This window comes from Pan paniscus, chromosome 9 (genome assembly GCF_029289425.2).
Source record: "Pan paniscus chromosome 9, NHGRI_mPanPan1-v2.0_pri, whole genome shotgun sequence".
NCBI lineage: Eukaryota > Metazoa > Chordata > Mammalia > Primates > Hominidae > Pan > Pan paniscus.
Window position 1 is genome coordinate 67,607,903 of NC_073258.2, and position 18,445 is coordinate 67,626,347.

Sequence of the window (18,445 nt, forward strand, 5' to 3'; positions counted from 1 at the left end):
GCGATACAGGCATGCAGTGAAACTGGCCACTCAGAGACCCACTAGTTTGCCAGGATTTTCTTTTCTTTTCTTACCTTTTTTTTTTCTTTTCTTTTTCTCTTTTTTTTTTCTTTTTTTTTTTTTTCAGACGGAGTCTCTCTCTGTTGCCCAGGCCAGAGTGCAGTGGCAGGATCTTGGCTCACTGCAACCTCTGCCTCCTGGGCTCACACGATTCTCCTGCCTCAGCCTCCTGAGTAGCTGGGATTACAGGCGTGTGCCATGATGCCTGGCTAATTTTTGTATTTTTAGTAGAGACAGGATTTCGCCATGTTGGCCAGGCTGGTCTCGAGCTCCTGACCTCAGGTGATTTGCCCGTCTCAGCCTCCTAAAGTGCTGTAATTACAGGCATAAGCCACTAAACCCAGCCTCTTTTCTTTAAAAAAAAAACACAATTTTTTTTTTTTTTGAGACACAGTCTTGCTCTGTCACCTAGGCTAGAGTGCACTGGCGCAATCTCAGCTCACTGCAACCTCTGCCTCCCAGGTTCAAGTGATTCTCCTGCCTCAGCCTCCCCTAGTAGCTGGGATTACAGGCACAAGCCACTATGCCCGGCTAATTTTTGTATTTTTTAGTAAAGATGGGGTTTCACCATCTTGGCCATGCTAGTCTTGAACTCCTGACCTCGTGATCCACCCACCTCAGCCTCCTAAAGTGCTGGGATTACAGGCGTGAGCCACAGTGCCCGGCCTAAAAAAAAACTTTTTTCCTCATTTATGTTTTAAATTTTATTTTTATTTATTTTATTTTATTTTACTTATTATTATTATTTTTTAAGACAGAGTTTTGCTCTTATTGCCCAGGCTAGAGTGCAGTGGTGCAATCTTGGCTCACTGCAACCTCCACCTTCCGGTTTCAAGCAATTCTCCTGCCTCAGCATCCCAAATTGCTGAGATTACAGGCGCCCACCACCACGCCCAGCTAATTTTTTTGTATTTTTAGTGGAGACAGGGTTTTACCATGTTGGTTAGGCTGATCTCGAACTGCTGACCTCGTGATCCACCCGCCTCGGCCTCCCAAAGTGCTGGGATTACAGGCGTCAGCCACCGCGCCTGGCCCTATTTATTAATTTTTTTGATACATAATAGATGTACATATTTTCAGGGTGTATGTGATAATTTAATCTATTCATATAATGTGTAAAGATCAAACTAGGACAACTGAGATGTCCATCACCTTAAATATTTGTCTTTTATTTATGCTAGGATGTGATTTTCTTAAATGTGACCAAGTCCTGGTCAAGTTCCAAAGAAGTCAAAGGGCAGCTGTCCGTCAACACAGACAGTAGCTGTGTTACTGAAGAATGCTGTGTATATTCAAGCCTTGTAAATAATACATTTTGTCTAAATGTAAAAAGGATTTAGAGTCTAGGCTCAGAAAAATTATCAACATGGTTTTAAAAAATAAATAATAGATTTTATTTTTAGGTTGTACTTAATCTAATGTTAAACCTGTGTACTGAATTTCATTCAACATTGATGATGATGACGATGATGCTGATGATGATGATGATTATTATTATTATTTGAGATGGAGTTTTGCTTTTGTTGCCCAGGCTGGAGTGCAATGGCGTGATCTCGGCTCACTGCAACCTCCACCTCCCACGTTCAAGCGATTCTCCTGCCTCAGCCTCCCGAGTAGCTGGGATTACAGGTGCGAGCCACCACACCTGGCTAATTTTTGTATTTTTAGTAGAGACAAGGTTTCACCATGTTGGCCAGGCTGGTCTCGAACTCCTGACCTCAAGTGATCCACCGGCCTCAGCCTCCCAAAGTGCTGAGATTACAGGCATAAGCTACTGGGCCCAACCTGGCTTCTTTCATTTATATGTGTGCTTAAGGTTCCTGCATGTTTTTTCTTGGCATGATAATTCATTTCTTTTTTTTTTAATTTTTTAAATTTTTGAGATGGAGTTTCACTCTTGTCGCCTAGACTGAAGTCCAGTGGCATGATCTCAGCTCACTGCAACCTCTGCCTCCCAGGTTCAAGTGATTCTTCTGCCTCAGCCTACCAAGTAGCTGGGATTACAGGTGCCTGCCACCATGCCCAGCTAATTTTTGTATTTTTAGCAAAGACAGGGTTTCCCCATGTTGACCAGGCTGGTCTCGAACTCCTGGCCTCAAGTGATCTGCCTGTCTCGACCTCCCAAAGTGCTGGGATTATAGGCATAAGCCACCGCGCCCAGGCAACACATTTATTTTTATTGCTAAATAATACTCCATTGTATGAATTGCCATGGTTTGTTTATCCGTTTACCTATTTCAAGACGTCTTGGTGGCTTCCATGTTTTGGTGATCACAAATAAAGATGCTATACACAATTGTGTGGAGGTTTTTGTGTGGACATAAGTTTTCAATTTATTTGGGTTAAATGCCGAGGAGCACCATTGCTAGGTCATATGGTAAGACTGTTTAGTTTGGTAAGAAACTGCCAAACTATCTTCCAAAGTGCCTGTACCATTTTTTGTTCCCAGCAACAATGAAACAATTCTTGATGCTCCACATTTTTGTGGGCACTTGGTGTTAATGTTTTAGAGTTTAGCCAGTCTAATAAGTATGCAGTGATATCTTGTTTTATTTATTTATTTATTTATTTGTTAATTTTTGTATTTTTTTGAGACGGAGTCTCACTCTGTCGCCCAGGCTGGAGTGCAATGGCTCAATCTCGGCTCACTGCAACCTCTGCCTCCCGGGTTCAAGTGATTCTCTGCCTCAGCCTCACCAGTAGCTGGGATTACAGGTGCACGTCACCATGCCCAGCTGATTTTGTGTATTTGCAGTAGAGATGGGGTTTCACCGTGTTGGCCAGGCTGGTCTTGAACTCCTGACCGCAGGTGATCCACCTGCCTCGGCCTCCCAAAGTGCTGGGATTACAGATGTGAGCCACCATGCCTGGCCCTTTTTTGTATATTTTGGATAACAGTCTGTTATCTGATGTGTTTGTTGAAAATATTTTATCCCAGTCTGTGGCTTTTCTCTTCATTCTCTCAACAGTGTCTTTCGCAGGGCAGAAGTTTTTAATTTTAACGAAGTCCAACCTATACTACTTATTTCATGCCTTGTGCCTTTGGAGTTGTATCTAAAAAGTTATCACTATATCCAAGATGATCTAGGTTTTCTCCTATGTTATCTTCTAGGAGTTTTATATAGTTATGTACAGTTTAAGTGTTTTATATAGCTTTGTGTTTTACATGACCAATTTTAAGCTAATGTTTGTGAATGATTTAAGGTCTGTGTCTAGATTCAATTTTCCCATGTGGATGTCCAGTCGTTCCAGCACCGTTTGTTGAAAAGACTGTCTTTATTCTGTTGTATTTCCTTTGCTCCTTTGACCAAGATCATTTGACTGTATTTCTGTGGCTCTATTTCTGGGCTCTGAGTTCTGTTTCATTGATCTATTTGTCTATTCTTTCACTAATAGCACACTCTCTTGATTACTGTAGCTATATTAATTTTTTTTTTGAAATGGAGTCTCACTCAGTTGCCCAGGCTGGAGTGCAGTGGTGCGATCTTGGCTCACTGCAACCTCCACCTCCCTGGTTCAGGCGATTATCCTGCCTCAGCCTCTTGAGTAGCTGGGACTACAGGCACATGCCATCATGCCCGGCTAATTTTTGTATTTTTAGTAGAGATGGTGTTTCACCATATTGGTCAGGCTGGTCTTGAAATCCTGACCTCGTAATCTGCCTGCCTCGGCCTCCCACAGTGCTGAGATTACAGGCATGAGCCACCGCTCCTGGCCGTTATATTAAATACTTAACTTGGGTAGTGTCAGTCCTTTGAGTTTGCTCTTTTCCTATATTGTGTTGGCTATTCTGAGTCTTTTGCCACTTCACCTAAGCTTTAGAATCAGTTTGTCAATATCCACAAAATAATTTTCTGGGATTTTGATTGGAATCATGCTTAATCTATAGATCAAGTTGGGAAGGAGAGATATCTTGACAATATGAAGCTCTCCTATCCATGAACAGGGAATATCTCTCCATTTTATTTATTTATTTATTTATTTATTTATTTATTTATTTAATTTTGAGACAAGGTCTCACTCGGATGTCCAGGTTGGAGTGCAACGGTGCAGTGACAGCTGACTGCAGCCTCAACCTCCCGGGCTCAGTCGATCCTCCCTCCTCAGCCTCCTGAGTAGCTGGAACCACAGGCATGTGCCACCACTGAGCTAATTTTTTAATTTTTTGTAGAGAATAAGTCTCACTATGTTTCCCAGACTCATCTCAAACTCTTGGACTCAAGTGATCCTTCTACCTTGGCCTCCCAAAGTGCTGGAATCCTAGGCATGAGCCACCGGTCCCAGGCCTCTCCATTTATTTAATTCTTCTTTGATATCTTTCATCAGAGTCTTACAGTTTTCCTCATATGGATCTTGCGTATTTTGTTATATTCATTACACGTAACTATTTCCATTTCTGGGATGGTAATGTAAATTATAATGTGCTTTCATGTATGTTTATTGCAGCACTATTCACAATAACAAAGACTTGGAACCAACCCAAATGTCCATCAATGATAGACTGGATTAAGAAAATGTGGCACATATACATCATGGAATATATGCAGCCATAAAAAAGGATGAGTTCAGCTGGGCGCGGTGACTCATGCCTGTAATCCCAGCACTTTGGGAGGCCAAGGCAGGCGGATCACGAGGTCAAGATATCAAAACCATCCTGGCTAACACAGTGAAACCCCGTCTCTACTAAAAATACAAAAAAATTAGCCGGTCGTGGTGGCGGGCGCCTGTAGTCCCAGCTACTCGGGAGGCTGAGGCAGGAGAATGGCATGAACCCAGGAGGCGGAGCTTGCAGTGAGCCGAAATCGTGCCACTGCACTCCAGCCTTGGGACAGAGCGAGACTCCGTCTCAAAAAAAAAAAAAAAAAAGGATGAGTTCATGTCCTTTGCAGGGACATGAATGCAGCTGGAAACCCTCATTTTGAGCAAACTATCACAAGGACAGAAAACCAAACACCGCGTGTTCTCACTCATAGGTGGGAATTGAACAATGAGAACACTTGGACACAGGGTGGGTAAGGTCACACCCAGGGGCTTGTCGTGGGGTGGGGGGCAGGGGGAGGGATAGCATTAGGAGAAATACCTAATGCAAATGACGAGTTAATGGGCGCAGCAAACCAACATGGCACATGTATACCTATGGAACAAATCTGCACGTTGTGCACATGTACCCTAGAACTTAAAGTATAATAATAAAAAAAAAAAGAAAAGAGGAGCACCCACTAAAAATGTTTGGTTGATTTCACAAAGCAGTTTGTACCTTCTGAAATGTACAAGTTGCTAAAAAAAATTGCATTTTTTTCCTCTTTTTATAGAGTACATTCTTTTTTTTTTTTTTTCTTTTGAGACAGAGTCTCGCTCTGTCGCCCAGGCTGGAGTGCAGTGGTGCGATCTCGGCTCACTGCAAGCTCCGCCTCCTGGGTTCACACCATTCTCCTGCCTCAGCCTCCCTAGTAGCTGGGACTACAGGCGCCCGCCACCACGCCTGGCTAATTTTTTTGTATTTTTAGTAGAGACAGGGTTTCACCGTGTTAGCCAGGATAGTCTTGATCTCCTGACCTCGTGATCCGCCTGTCTTGGCTTCCCAAAGTGCTGGGATTACAGGCGTGAGCCACCACGCCCGGCTATGGAGTACATTCTTAATGTGGTAAAAAAATTATAATGTGCTTTAAATTTTGCTTATTCATTGCTATATATAAGAATATGGGGCGGGGCGGGGTGGCTCACGCCTGTAATCCCAGCACTTCAGGAGGCCGAGGCAGGCGGATCACCTGAGGTCGGGAGTTCGAGACCAGCCTGACCAACATGGAGAAACCCCGTCTCTACTAAAAATACAAAAAAATTAGCTGGGCGTGGTGGCGCATGCCTGTAATCTCAGCTACTCGGGAGGCTGAGGTAGGAGAATCGCTTGAATGCAGGAGGCGGAGGTTGCGGTGAGCCAAGATCGCGCCATTGCACTCCAGCCTGGGCAACAAGAGCAAAACTCTGTCTCAAAAAAAAAAAAAAAAAGATTGACTTTTGAATATTAACCTGTATCCTCCAGCCTTGGTATAATTGCTTATTATTTCCAAAGCTTTTTTGATTCTTTCAGGTTTTCTACCTAGGAAATTATGTCATTAGCAAACAAAGACAGTTTTATTTCTTCTTTCCCCATCTGTATGCCTTTTATTTCCTTTTATTAACTTATTGTGTTGGCTAAAACTTCCAGTAGGATGTTGAAAAGCAGTGGTGAGAGGGGACATTCTTGCCTTGTCCCTGATCTTACCGGAAAAGCTTCAAGTTTGTCGCTATAAAGTATATAGTTAGCTGTAGTTTTTTTTGTGGATGCTCTTCATCAAGTTGCTTTCTAACCCACAAAATGTCTATTTCCCATGATTCAACCTAATAACAACGTGGGAAAACATTCATTGATTTGTAGTATTTTGTGAACATTTTTGATGGCCAAGTATTGTCGATGAACAATGCAGTAACTTGCTGAGTGGGCGGGTCACGAGGTGAGGAGATCAAGACAATCCTGGCCAACATGGTGATACCCCGTCTCTACTAAAAATACGAAAGTTAGCCAGGCGTGGCAGCACATACGTGCCTGTAATCCCAGCTACTCAGGAGGCTGAGGCAGGAGAATTGCTTGAACCTGGGAGGGGGAGGTTGCAGTGAGCAGAGATTGCACCACTGCACTCCAGCCTGGCTACAGAGCTAGACTCTGTCTCAAAAATAATAATAATAATAATAGAAATAAAAACCAAACAAGCAAAAACAAGACAAAATAAAAACCAACCCTCTTTGCCACTGCTGGAAGCGGTTGGCTGCATCACACCAACTCTTAACTCTGAACATTGGTAATTTAAGAGGAAACTATTCAGCATGTATGGGAAGTCATTAGGGTTGAAATATCATGATACTTGGTTTTTACTTTATATATTATATGTACTTTATATGTAATTATGTATTATTATGTTTTTTCATATAGATGGAAAAATGTTGCAAAATATCAACAATTGCCACCTAGGCTGTGGGTTTACAAGTGTTCATTGTGCTATTCTATCTTTCTGTGGATTCAAAGCTTTCTATGAAAAAAAGTTTAAAAAGTAAGAATTTCTCTTACTTTTCCTATTTAACCATTCGTCAGAAAGTGTTTTTTTTTTTTTTTTTTTTTTTTTGAAATGGAGTCTCGCTCTGTCTCCCAGGCTGGAGTGCAACGGCGCGATCTGGGCTCACTGCAAGCTCCGCCTCCCGGGTTGACGCCATTCTCCTGCCTCAGCCTCCCGAGTAGCTGGGACTACAGGCGCCCGCCACCACCAGGCGCCCGGCTAATATTTTGTATTTTGTTTAGTAGAGACGGGGTTTCACCGTGTTAGCCAGGATGGTCTCAATTTCCTGACCTCGTGATCCACCTGCCTTGGCCTCCCAAAGTGCTGGAAAGAAAGATGTTTTTATATGTTTCCTAGCATTTTTTTTGAGATGGAGTTTTGCTCTTGTTGCCCAGGCTGGAGTGCAATGCTGTGATCTCAGCTCACCACAACCTCCACCTCCTGGGTTCAAGCGATTCTCCTGCCTCAGTCTCCCAGGTAGCTGGAGTTACAGGCATGCGCCACCACGCCCAGCTAATTTTGTATTTTTAGTAGAGACGGGGTTTCTCCATGTTGGTCAGGCTGGTCTCAAACTCCCGACCTCAGGTGATCTGCCCACCTCGGCCTCCCAAAGTACTGGGATTACAGGCGTGAGCCACCGTGCCTGGCCTTCCCCGGCATTTTAGTTGCACTATACCGGGAGCAGTTTCTCTGAATCATATTGCCTGACTCCTTAAACTTGTTTTTGTTTAATAACGTTGTTCATTGTATAGCTAAACCATAATGTTTTAAAGTAGTCCCCTATTGGCTGGGTGTAGTGGCTCACGCCTGTAATTCCAGTACTTTGGGAGGCCAAGATGGGAGGATCTCTTGAGACCAGGAGTTCGAGACCAGTCTGGTCAACATAGTGTGACCTCATCTCTTAAAAAAAAGAAAAAATGGCCGGGCGCGGTGGCTCATGCCTGTAATCCCAGCACTTTGGGAAGTCGAGGCGGGCGGATCACGAGGTCAGGAGATCGAGACCATCCTGGCTAACATGGTGAAATCCCGTCTCTACTAAAAATACAAAAAAAATTAGCGGGGCGTGGTGACTGGGGCCTGTAGTCCCAGCTACTTGGGCGGCTGAGGCAGGAGAATGGCGGGAACCCAGGAGGCGGAGCTTGCAGTGAGCCGAGATCACGCCACTGCACTCCAGCCTGGGTGACAGAGCGAGACTCCGTCTTAAAAAAAGAAAAGAAAAAAAAAAAAAAAAGAAAAGAAAAAAGAAAAAAGGCTGAGGCAGGAGAATCGCTTGAACCCGGGAGGTGGAGACTGCAGTGACTCGAGATTGCGCCACTGCACTCCAGCCTGGGCAACAAGAGCGAGACTCCATCTCAAAAAAAAAAAAAAAAAAAAAAAAAGTAGTCCCCTATCGATGGACATTTACGTTAGATTGTTTCCAATCTAGAAAAAAGTACAAAAAAGAAAAAAAAGCATAAAATAAACAAGAAACAAAAACAAACACAAAAATAAAATAGATGATTTCCATTCATCTGTTATTATAAATAATGGTGCAATGAATAACATTTGGGAGTTTATCTGTAGGTGAAATTCCTAGAAGTGGAAATGCTTTCGAGGATATATACAGCTAAATTTTTTTTACACCTGTAATTTTAATAGATGCTGCTAAATTGCTCTCCACAGAGATTGCACCAGTTCACAGTTCCACCAGCTATATATGTTGGTGCCTGTTATCCAGCCAGCAGGATGTTGTTAAATGTTTTGTTCTTTTTTTTTTTTTTTTTTTTGAGACAGAGTTTTGCTCTTGTTGCCCAGGCTGGAGTGCAATGGCGCGATCTTGGCTCACTACAACCTCTGCCTCCCGGGTTCAAGCAACTCTGCCTCCCGGGTTCAAGCAACTCTGCCTCAGCCTCCTGAATAGCTGGAATTACAGGCATGCGCCACCACGCCTGGCTAATTTTTTTTTTTTTTGTATATTTCGTAGAGACGGGGTTTCTCAATGTTGGTCAGGCTGGTCTTGAACTCCCAACCTCAGGTAATCCGCCCACCTCAGCCTCTCAAAGTGCTGAGATTATAGGTGTCAGCCACTGCACCTAGCACTTTTTTTTTTTTTTTTTTTTTTTTTTGAGACAGAGTTTCATTCTTGTTGCCCAGGCTGGAATGCAATGGGCGATCTTGGCTCACTGCAACTTCTGCCTCCTGGGTTCAAGCGATTCTCCTGCCTCAGCCTCTCGAGTAGCTGGGATTGCAGCAGCGCGGCACCACGCCTGGCTAATTTTTTGTATTTTTGGTAGAGACGGGGTTTCACCAAGTTGGTGAGGCTGGTCTCGAACTCCTGACCTCAGGCGATCCGCCCTCCTCGGCCTCCCAAAGTACTGGGATTATAGGCGTGAGCCACCGTGCCCAGCCTAAATGTTTTGTTCTTAACCAAACTGTAGGTGGAAACTGGTATCAGTATAGTTTTAATTGGCTTTAACCTTTTGTTGTGGGTTAGCAACTTTTAATAGTTAAATCATATAAAGTTGTCAGTTTTATAAGTCAAAAGTCAATATTGGCAACTTTATATGGTTCAAGCTAATCTATTTAAAAGCCTCTTTTTCTGAGAACTGTTTCTGTTATTTGTCCATTTTTCTACTGGGTTGTTGCTCTTTTTGTTGCTTCTTAATAGTGAATGGCAAGAGGTCTTTTTTTTTTTCTTTTTTTTTTGAGACGGAGTCCCGCTCTGTCGCCCAGCCTGGAGAGCGCAGTGGCGCAATCTCTGCTCACTGCAAACTCCGCCTCCCGGGTTCATGCCATTCTCCTGCCTCAGCCTCCCAAGTAGCTGGGACTACAGGCGCCTGCCACCACGCCCAGCTAATTTTTTGTATTTTTAGTAAAGACGGGGTTTCACAGCGTTAGCCAGGATGGCATCGATCTCCTGACCTCATGATCCACCCACCTTGGCCTCCCAAAGTGCTGGGATTACAGGCATGAGCCACCGCACCCGGCCGGCAAGAGGTGGCCTCCCAAAGTACTGGGATTACAGGCGTGAGCCAACCGCACCCGGCCGGCAAGAGGTCTTTATTTTGGGAAAATTAAACGTTTGTGTGTCATACGAGTTGTGAATTTTTTCTTAGTTTGTCACTTGACTTTGCTGATGGTGGTTTTTCTCTGCGGATTCTTTTTGTTTTTGTTTTTTTTTGAGATGGGGTCTCACTTTGTCACCCAGGCTGGAGTGCAGTGGCATGATCTCGGCTCACTGCAACCTCCACCTCCCAGGCTCAAGCCATCTTCCCACCTCAGCCTCCTGAGTAGCTGGGACTACAGATGCACGCCACCATGCCCGGCTAATTTTTTGTATTTTTGGTAGAGACAGGGTTTCACCATGTTGCCTGGGCTGTTCTCAAACTCCTGAGCTCAAGCAATCCGCCCGCCTTGGCCTCTCAAAGTGCTGGGATTACAGGCATAAGCCACTGCACCTGGCCTATGCAGATATTCTTGATGTCGACTTTGGTCACCTGGTTAAGTCATGTTTGCCAAGTTTATCTAGTATAAAGTTACTATTTGTCAGCCGGGCACGGTGGCTCACGCCTGTAATCCTAGCTTGGGAGGGAGACAGAGGCGGGCGGATCATGAGGTCAAGAGATCGAGACCATTCTGGCCAACATGGTGAAACCCCCGTCTCTACTAAAAATACAAAACTTAGCTAGGCATGGTGGCACACCCCTGTAGTCCCAGCTACTTGGGAGGCTGAGCCAGGAGAATCGCTTGAAACTGGGAGCCAGAGAGCTGAGATCATGCCACTGCACTCCATCCTGGGAGACAGAGCAAGACTCCATCTCAAAAAAAAAAAAGTTATTATTTGTCCTTTCCATACCCTATTCTTTGGAGGCTAGTTGCTAAGTCCAGCCTACAGTTACAGGAGGATGGTACTAAGCTCTACCTCTTGGATTAAGGAGTATCTCTATATATTACATATTATTTGAAATTCTTCTGTAAGGATGATTTGTCTCTTCTCCCCTATTTGCTTATTTATTCAATTATTTTATATCAGTATGATCAGTATAGACTCATGTGGATATATTTCATACTTTGACTTATAATTCAATACCATGCTATTTACTTTGTTGCTCAAATTGTTCCAGCATTGGCTGCTGGAATTTCTTTCAAGTTGGCTTCCATGGCCCTGTGACATGTGACAGGCTTTTTTTTTTTTTTTTTTGAGACAGAGTCTCGCTCTGTCGCCCAAGCTGGAGTGCAGTGGCACGATCTCGGCTCACTGCAAGCTCCGCCTCCCGGGTTCACACCATTCTCCTGCCTCAGCCTCCTGAGTAGCTGGGACTACTGGCGCCTGCCACAACGCCCGGCTAATTTTTTTTTTTTGTATTTTCAGTAGAGACGAGGTTTCACCGTATTAGCCAGGATGGTCTCGATCTCCTGACCTGGCGATCTGTCCGCCTTGGCCTCCCAAAGTGCTGGGATTACAGGCATGAGCCACCGCGCCTGGCCTTTTTTTTTTTTTTTAAATAATCAGAGTCTCATTCTGTTGCCAGCCTGGAGTGCAGGGGTGTGATTATACCTCATGGCAGCCTTGAACTCTTGGGCTCAAGCAATCCTCCCACCTCAGCCTCCTGAGAAACTGGGACTATAGGTATGTATCACCATGTCCAGCTAATGTAATTTTTTTTTTTTTTTTTGGAGATGGAGTCCCGCTCTGTTGCCCAGGCTGGAGTGCAGTGGCGCCATCTGGGCTCACTGCAACCTCCGCCTCCCAGGTTCAAGCTATTCTCCTGCCTCAGCCTCCCGAGTAACTGGGATTACAGGCAAGAGCCACCATGCCTGGCTAATTTTTGTATTTTTAGTAGAGATGGGGTTTCACCATGTTGGCCAGGCTGGTCACCAACTCCTGACCTCAGGTGATCCACCTGCCTTGGCCTCCCAAAGTGCTGGGATTACAGGCGTGAGCCACCGCTCCTGGCCAAGACCATGTTTCTTAAAAAACAAACAAACAACAACAACAAAACAAATATCTATATCTATATCTATATATTTATATATAGATATAGATATAGATATAGATATATATACACACACACACACATAAGCAGAGGGACAGGAACCAAGAACATCACACGATTTCACATCCTAGGGTCCTCCAGAGCTCAGATTATAGATGGATGGCCGGGAGGGGGTGTCTACCACTCTAATTTGTTAATCACCAGAGAATCGCTTGAACCCGGGAGACGGAGGTTGCACTGAGCTAAGATTGCGCCATTACACTCCAGCTTGGGCAACAGAGCGAGACTACATCTCAAAGAAAAACAAAAACAGCTTGGCTAAAAAGACCAGCTCGGCCTTGCCCGGAGTGTCCACAAGGGGGCAGTCGAACATTTGCTTACGAGTTCCCCAAGGGCGAAAGATCGGTTTTTAACCTCATTCAGGAACAGAAGATGGAATCTCGGGCTTTGACGGGCGATAAATTAGAAATAAGATCCTTGCACAAAGCCAGGACCCTTGAAGGGCTGCAATCACTTTGTAAGGAAGACCAGTAAACTTCCCACTGGCCAAGGAGGCAACCGGGAAGCTCATCTCAGCTGTTGCCTTGGCTGGGAATAAAACAAGGTTTCCTAATCTCCAGGCGGGCAAGGAGCCTAAATCAGTCTATTCCGTGGGAAATTCAAGCTGATACATTATCATAAAAATTAATCCCAGGCTGTTTCTATATCATGGTCTGAGTTTTTGTCCTCCTATTCCAATTAATGTGTTGAAACATAATCATCAATGTGATACTATGGAGGGGGGTGATTAGATCATGGAGGTAGATTCCTTATAAATGGAATGGCGTCTGTATAAAAGAGGCCTCAGGGAGTTCCCTCACGCCTTCCATCATGTGAGAACACGTGAGAATGTGCAATCTGTGAACCAGGAAACAGGTCTTCACCAGATACAGAACCTGAGAGTGACTTGATCTTAGACTTCCCAGCCTCCAGAACTTTGGGAAATAAATTTCTGTTGTTTACAAGCCACTCAGTCTATGGTATTTTGTTGCAGCAGCTCTAACAGACTAAAACAGCAGAAGCAACTACAAGAACACTTTGGTGGAACACAGCCCTTCTCAACATGCTCACAGCCATATGAAGAAACAACTTCCCATGAGCAAGAATGAGCAGACAGCCATCAAAAGCATTACCTCCTTTAGGGGCTAACTCATGTTTCTGGGTAGAAGCTTTATAATAAGTCTCAACAGGCTGGGCACAGTGGCTCAGGCCTGTAATCCCAGCACTTTGGGAGGCCGAGGTGGGAGGATCACTTCAGCTCGGGAGTTCGAGACCAGCCCGGGCAACACGGCAAAACCCTGTCTCTACCAAAAATACAGAAAATTAGCCTGGCCTGGTGGTATGCACCTGTAGTCCCAGCTACTTGAGAGGCTGAGGTGGGAGGATTGCTTTTGAGCCTGGGAGGCAGAGGTTGCAGTGGGCCAAGATCTCACCACTGCACTCCAGCCAAGGTGACAGAGTGAGACCCCATTAAAAAAAAAAATTCTCAACAACTTAACTTGTTATTTTCTCAACAACTTAACATGTTATTTTAATGTTATAATTAAACTCTTAGGGTTATTTTATAGCATATGAAAACTGCTTTTGAAATTCATCTTGGAGAAGACATGAGAGAGAATAACTAATGACAGATTTAATTTTTTTTTTTGAGACAGAGTCTCACTCTGTTGCCCAGGCTGGAGTGCAGTGGCGTGATCTTGGCTCACTGCAACCTCCGCCTCCCGGTTTCAAGCGATTCTCTTGCCTCAGCCTCCCGAGTAGCTGGGACTACAGGTGCGCCACCACACCCAGCTAATTTTTGTATTTTTAGTAGAGATGGGGTTTCGCCATGTTGGCCAGGCTGGTCTTGATCTCTTGATCTCTTGATCTTGTGATCCGCCCCCCCAGGCCTTCCAAAGTGCTGAGATTACAGGTGTGAGCCACCGTGCCTGGCCAGAGCTTTTCATTTTCTTTAAACTCTCCAGGGTAGTTAAAAGCATCAGCTGCTCCTCAAAAGATATTTATTAATTGCAAAGAGAAACGTAGTTATTTTGCAGTGGAGGAACTCAGAGCAAACACTGCCTTAACCAAGCACTCAAGGTTAAAATCACCAGTTTAAAGGCCAGGCATGGTGGTGGATGCCTGTGGTCCCTGCTATTTAGGAGGCTGAGGTGGGAGGATTGCCTGAGCCTGGGAGGTCGAGGCTGCAATGAGCCTAGATTGTGCCACTGTACTCCAGCCTGGGCAACAGAGTAAGACCCTATCTCAAAAAAAAAAAAGTTTGTTAAGTCACTAAGTTTGTGGTAATTTGTTACAGCAAACCTTATGGTTTACAGTGTGGCCCAGACTGAGAAAAGATTCTCCAGCCAAACCAGGCTGCAGTCTAAGCAATCCTCTTCTTGTCTCTTATTACTCTGTGGAGCCAATGACACCAGATGGAGAAACTGTATGGAGCTCAGGGAAAGGCTGTATGGGAGAATTGGAGCACGTGCCCTGTGTTTTGTTGGTTTTATTTGGTTTTGGTGGGGTTTTTTTGTTTTCTTTTTTTTTCTTTCTTCTTCTTTTTTTTTTTGAGAGAGTCTCACTCTGTTGCCCAGGCTGGAGTGCAGTGGGATGATCTCAGCTCACTGCAACCTCCACCTCCTGGGTTCAAGAGATTCTCCTGCCTCAAGCTCCCGAGTAGCTGAGATTACAGGTGCCTGCCACCACACCAAGCTAATTTTTGTATTTTAGTAGAGACGAGGTTTCACCATGTTGGTCAGACTGGTTTCGAACTCCTGACCTCAAATGATCTTCATGCCTCGGCCTCCCAAAGTGCTGGAATTACAGGTGTGAGCAACTGTGCCTGGCCTGTTTTTTTGTTTTTTGTTTTGTTTTTGTTTTTGAGACAAGATTTCACTCTGTCACCCAGGCTGGAGTGCAGTGGCACATCATAGTTCACTGTAGCCTCAACCTCCTGGGCTCCAGCAATCCTTCAGCCCAAACCTCCTGAGTGGCTGGGACTCCATGTACACGCTGCCACACCTGGTTAATTTTTAAATTTTTTGTGGAGATGAGTTCTCACTATGTTGCTCAGGCTGGTCTTGAACGCCTGGGCTCAAGCGATCCTCCCACCTTGTCCTTCCAAAGTGCTAGGATTCTAGGTGTGAATCACTGTGACTGGACTCCCTGTCTTTTTTTTTTTTTTTTTTTTTTTTAGTTAAACTTTTTTTTTTTGAGACAGAGTCTCACTCTGTTGCCCAGACTGGAGTTCAGTGGCACAATCTCAGCTTGCTGCAACCTCCGCCTCCTGGGTTCAAGCAATTCTCCTGCCTCAGCCTCCCAAGTAGCTGGGATTACAGGCGCCCACCACCACACCCAGCTAATTTTTGTATTTTAGTTCAGACGGGGTTTCGCCATGTTGATCAGGCTGGTTTTGAACTCCTGACCTCAAGTGATCCACCTGCCTTGGCCTCACAAACTGCTGGGATTACAGGCGTGAGCCACCACACCTGGCCGTTAAACTTTTTATTTTGGGATAATTGTGGATGTACATGCAGTTCAAAGAAATAATACAGAGCGATCCTTTACCCGGTTTTCCCCATTGATAATATCTTGCAAAACTATAGTACAATATTGGCCGGGCACGGTGGCTCACACCTGTAATCCCAGAGCTTCGAGAGGCCGAGGCCGGGCGCTGTGGCTCATGCCTGTAATCCAGAGCTTTGAGAGGCCGAGGCCGGGCGCAGTGGCTCACGCCTGTAATCCCAGCACTTTGAGAGGCCGAAGCCGGCCGCGGTGGCTCACGCCTGTAATCCCAGAGCTTTAAGAGGCCGAGGCGGGTGGATCATGAGGTCGGGAGATCGAGACCAGCCTGGCCAACATGGTGAAACCCCGTCTCCACTAAAAATACAAAATTTAGCCGGGCATGGTGGCGCGCGCCTGTAGTCCCAGTAGCTACTCTGGAGGCTGAGGCAGGAGAATTGCTTGAACCCAGGAGGTGGAGGCTGCAGTGAGACAAGATCGCGCCACTGCACTCCGAGCCTGGGCGACAGAGCGAGACGCTGTCTCAAAAACAAAACAAAACAAAAAACTATAGTAAAATATCACTACCAGGATATTGACATTGACACAGTCAAGATACAGAACACTGCTATCACTTCAAGATCCCCCATGCTGCCCATTATGGTCATACTCACTTTCTTTCCCCATTCCCCTCTCCTTCCCCACATCCTCAACCCCTGGCAATCACTAATCAGTTTTCCATTTCTATAACTTTGTCATTTCAAGAATATTATATAAAAGGAATCATAGGCTAGGTGTGGTGGCTCACGCCTGTAATCCCAGCACTTTGGGAGGCCGAGGTGGGTGGATTACCTCAGGTCAGGAGTTCAAGATCAGCCTGGCCAACATGGAGAAACCCCATCTGTACTAAAAATACAAAAATTAGCCTGGCATGGTGGCGTGTACCTGTAGTCCCAGCTATTAAGGAGGTCAAGGCAGGAGAATCACTTGAATCTGGGAGGTGAAGGTTGCAGTGAGCCAAGAGCCAAGATCGAGCCACTACACTCCAGCCTCAGCAACAGAGCAAGACTCTGTCTCAAGAAAAAAAGAAAAAAAAAAGGAATCATACAGTATTCAACATTTTGGGATCGGCCTTTTTCACTTAGCAGCATCCACTGCAGGTTCATTTAGGTTGTTCTGTGTGTCAGAAATTCATTCAGTTTTTTTCTTTTTTTGAGACGGAGTCTCGCTCTGTCACCCAGGCTGGAGTGCAGTGGTGCCATCTCAGCTCACTGCAATCTCTGTTTTCCAGGTTCAAGTATTCTCCTGCCTCAGCCTCCTGAGTAGCTGGGATTACAGGCACGCACCACCACGCCCAGCTAAGTTTTGTATTTTTATTTATTTATTTTTATTTTATTTTATTTTTTGAGTAGGAGTTTCACTCTTGTTGCCCAGGCTGGAGCGCAGTGGCACGATCTCGGCTCACCACAACATCCACCTCCCAGGTTCAAGCGATTCTCCTGCCTCAGCCTTCTGAGTAGCTGGGATTACAGGCGTGCACCACCATGCCCTGCTAATTTTGTATTTTTAGTAGAGACAGGGTTTCTCCATGTTGGTCAGGCTGGTCTTGAACTCCTGACCTCAGGTGATCCACCTGCTTCGGCCTCCCAAAGTGTTGGGAATACATGCGTGAGCCGCCGCGCCCGGCCTAAGTTTTGTATTTTTAGTAGAAACGAGGTTTCACCATGTTAGCCAGGCAGGTCTCAAACTCCTGACCTCAGGCGACACACCTGCTTCAGCCTCCCAAAGTGCTGGGATTACAGGCGTGAGCCACCATGCCCGGCCAAGTTCATTCACTTTTATTGCTAGCACTCTTCCATGGTATTGATTGTTTAACAGGCTATATAACCATTTGCCTGTTGGACAACATTTGGGTTGTTTCCAGTTTTGAGCTATTCCAAATAAATCTGCTGCAAACATTCCTGTATAGGTTTTCATGTGGACATGAGTTTTCATAATGCCCAGGAGTGCAGTTGCTGGGTTGTCTGGTAGATGCATGTTTAACTTTTCAAGAATTGGCAGGCCAGACACGGTGGCTCACGCCTGTAATCCCAGCACCTTGGGAGGCTGAGGCAGGTGGATCACGAGGTCAGGAGTTCGAGACTAGCCTGGCCAATATGGTGAAACCCCGTCTCAATTAAAAATACAAAAATTAGCCGGATGTGGTGATGGGCACCTGTAATCCCAGCTACTCAGGAGGCTGAGGCAGAAGAGTCACTTGTACTCGGGAGGTGGAGGTTGCAGTGAGCCGAGATCGTGCCACTGCACTCCAGCCTGGGAGACAGAGCGAAACTCCATCTCAAAAATAAATAAATAAGTAATAAAAAGAATTGGCCAAACTCTTTTCCAGAATGGCTGCACCATTTTACATTCCCACCAGCAATGTGTGTGACCCAGTTTCTCTGTAAACTTGCTAGCATTTGGTGTTGTCTGTGATCCATTTAGAGTTAATTCCTCTGTTAGATTGTGAAACCTAGCTTGTAATTTTATTTCTTTGCCTATGTATGTACAATTGCTGCAATGCTACTTGCTGAAAAGGCTGTCTTTCCTCCACTGAGGAGGCTTTGTCTAAAATCATTGGGCGTATTTGTGCAGGTGTATTTCTGGGTTCTCTTTTCATTTGATTGATCTAGGTGTCCATCCCTCTGCTGACACCACACACAGTCTTGATGACTCTAGCTATATAATAAGTCTTAAATTCTTAGAGTAATTCCACTAACTTATTCTTTTCTTCAAAATTATTTTAGCTATTCTAGTTAT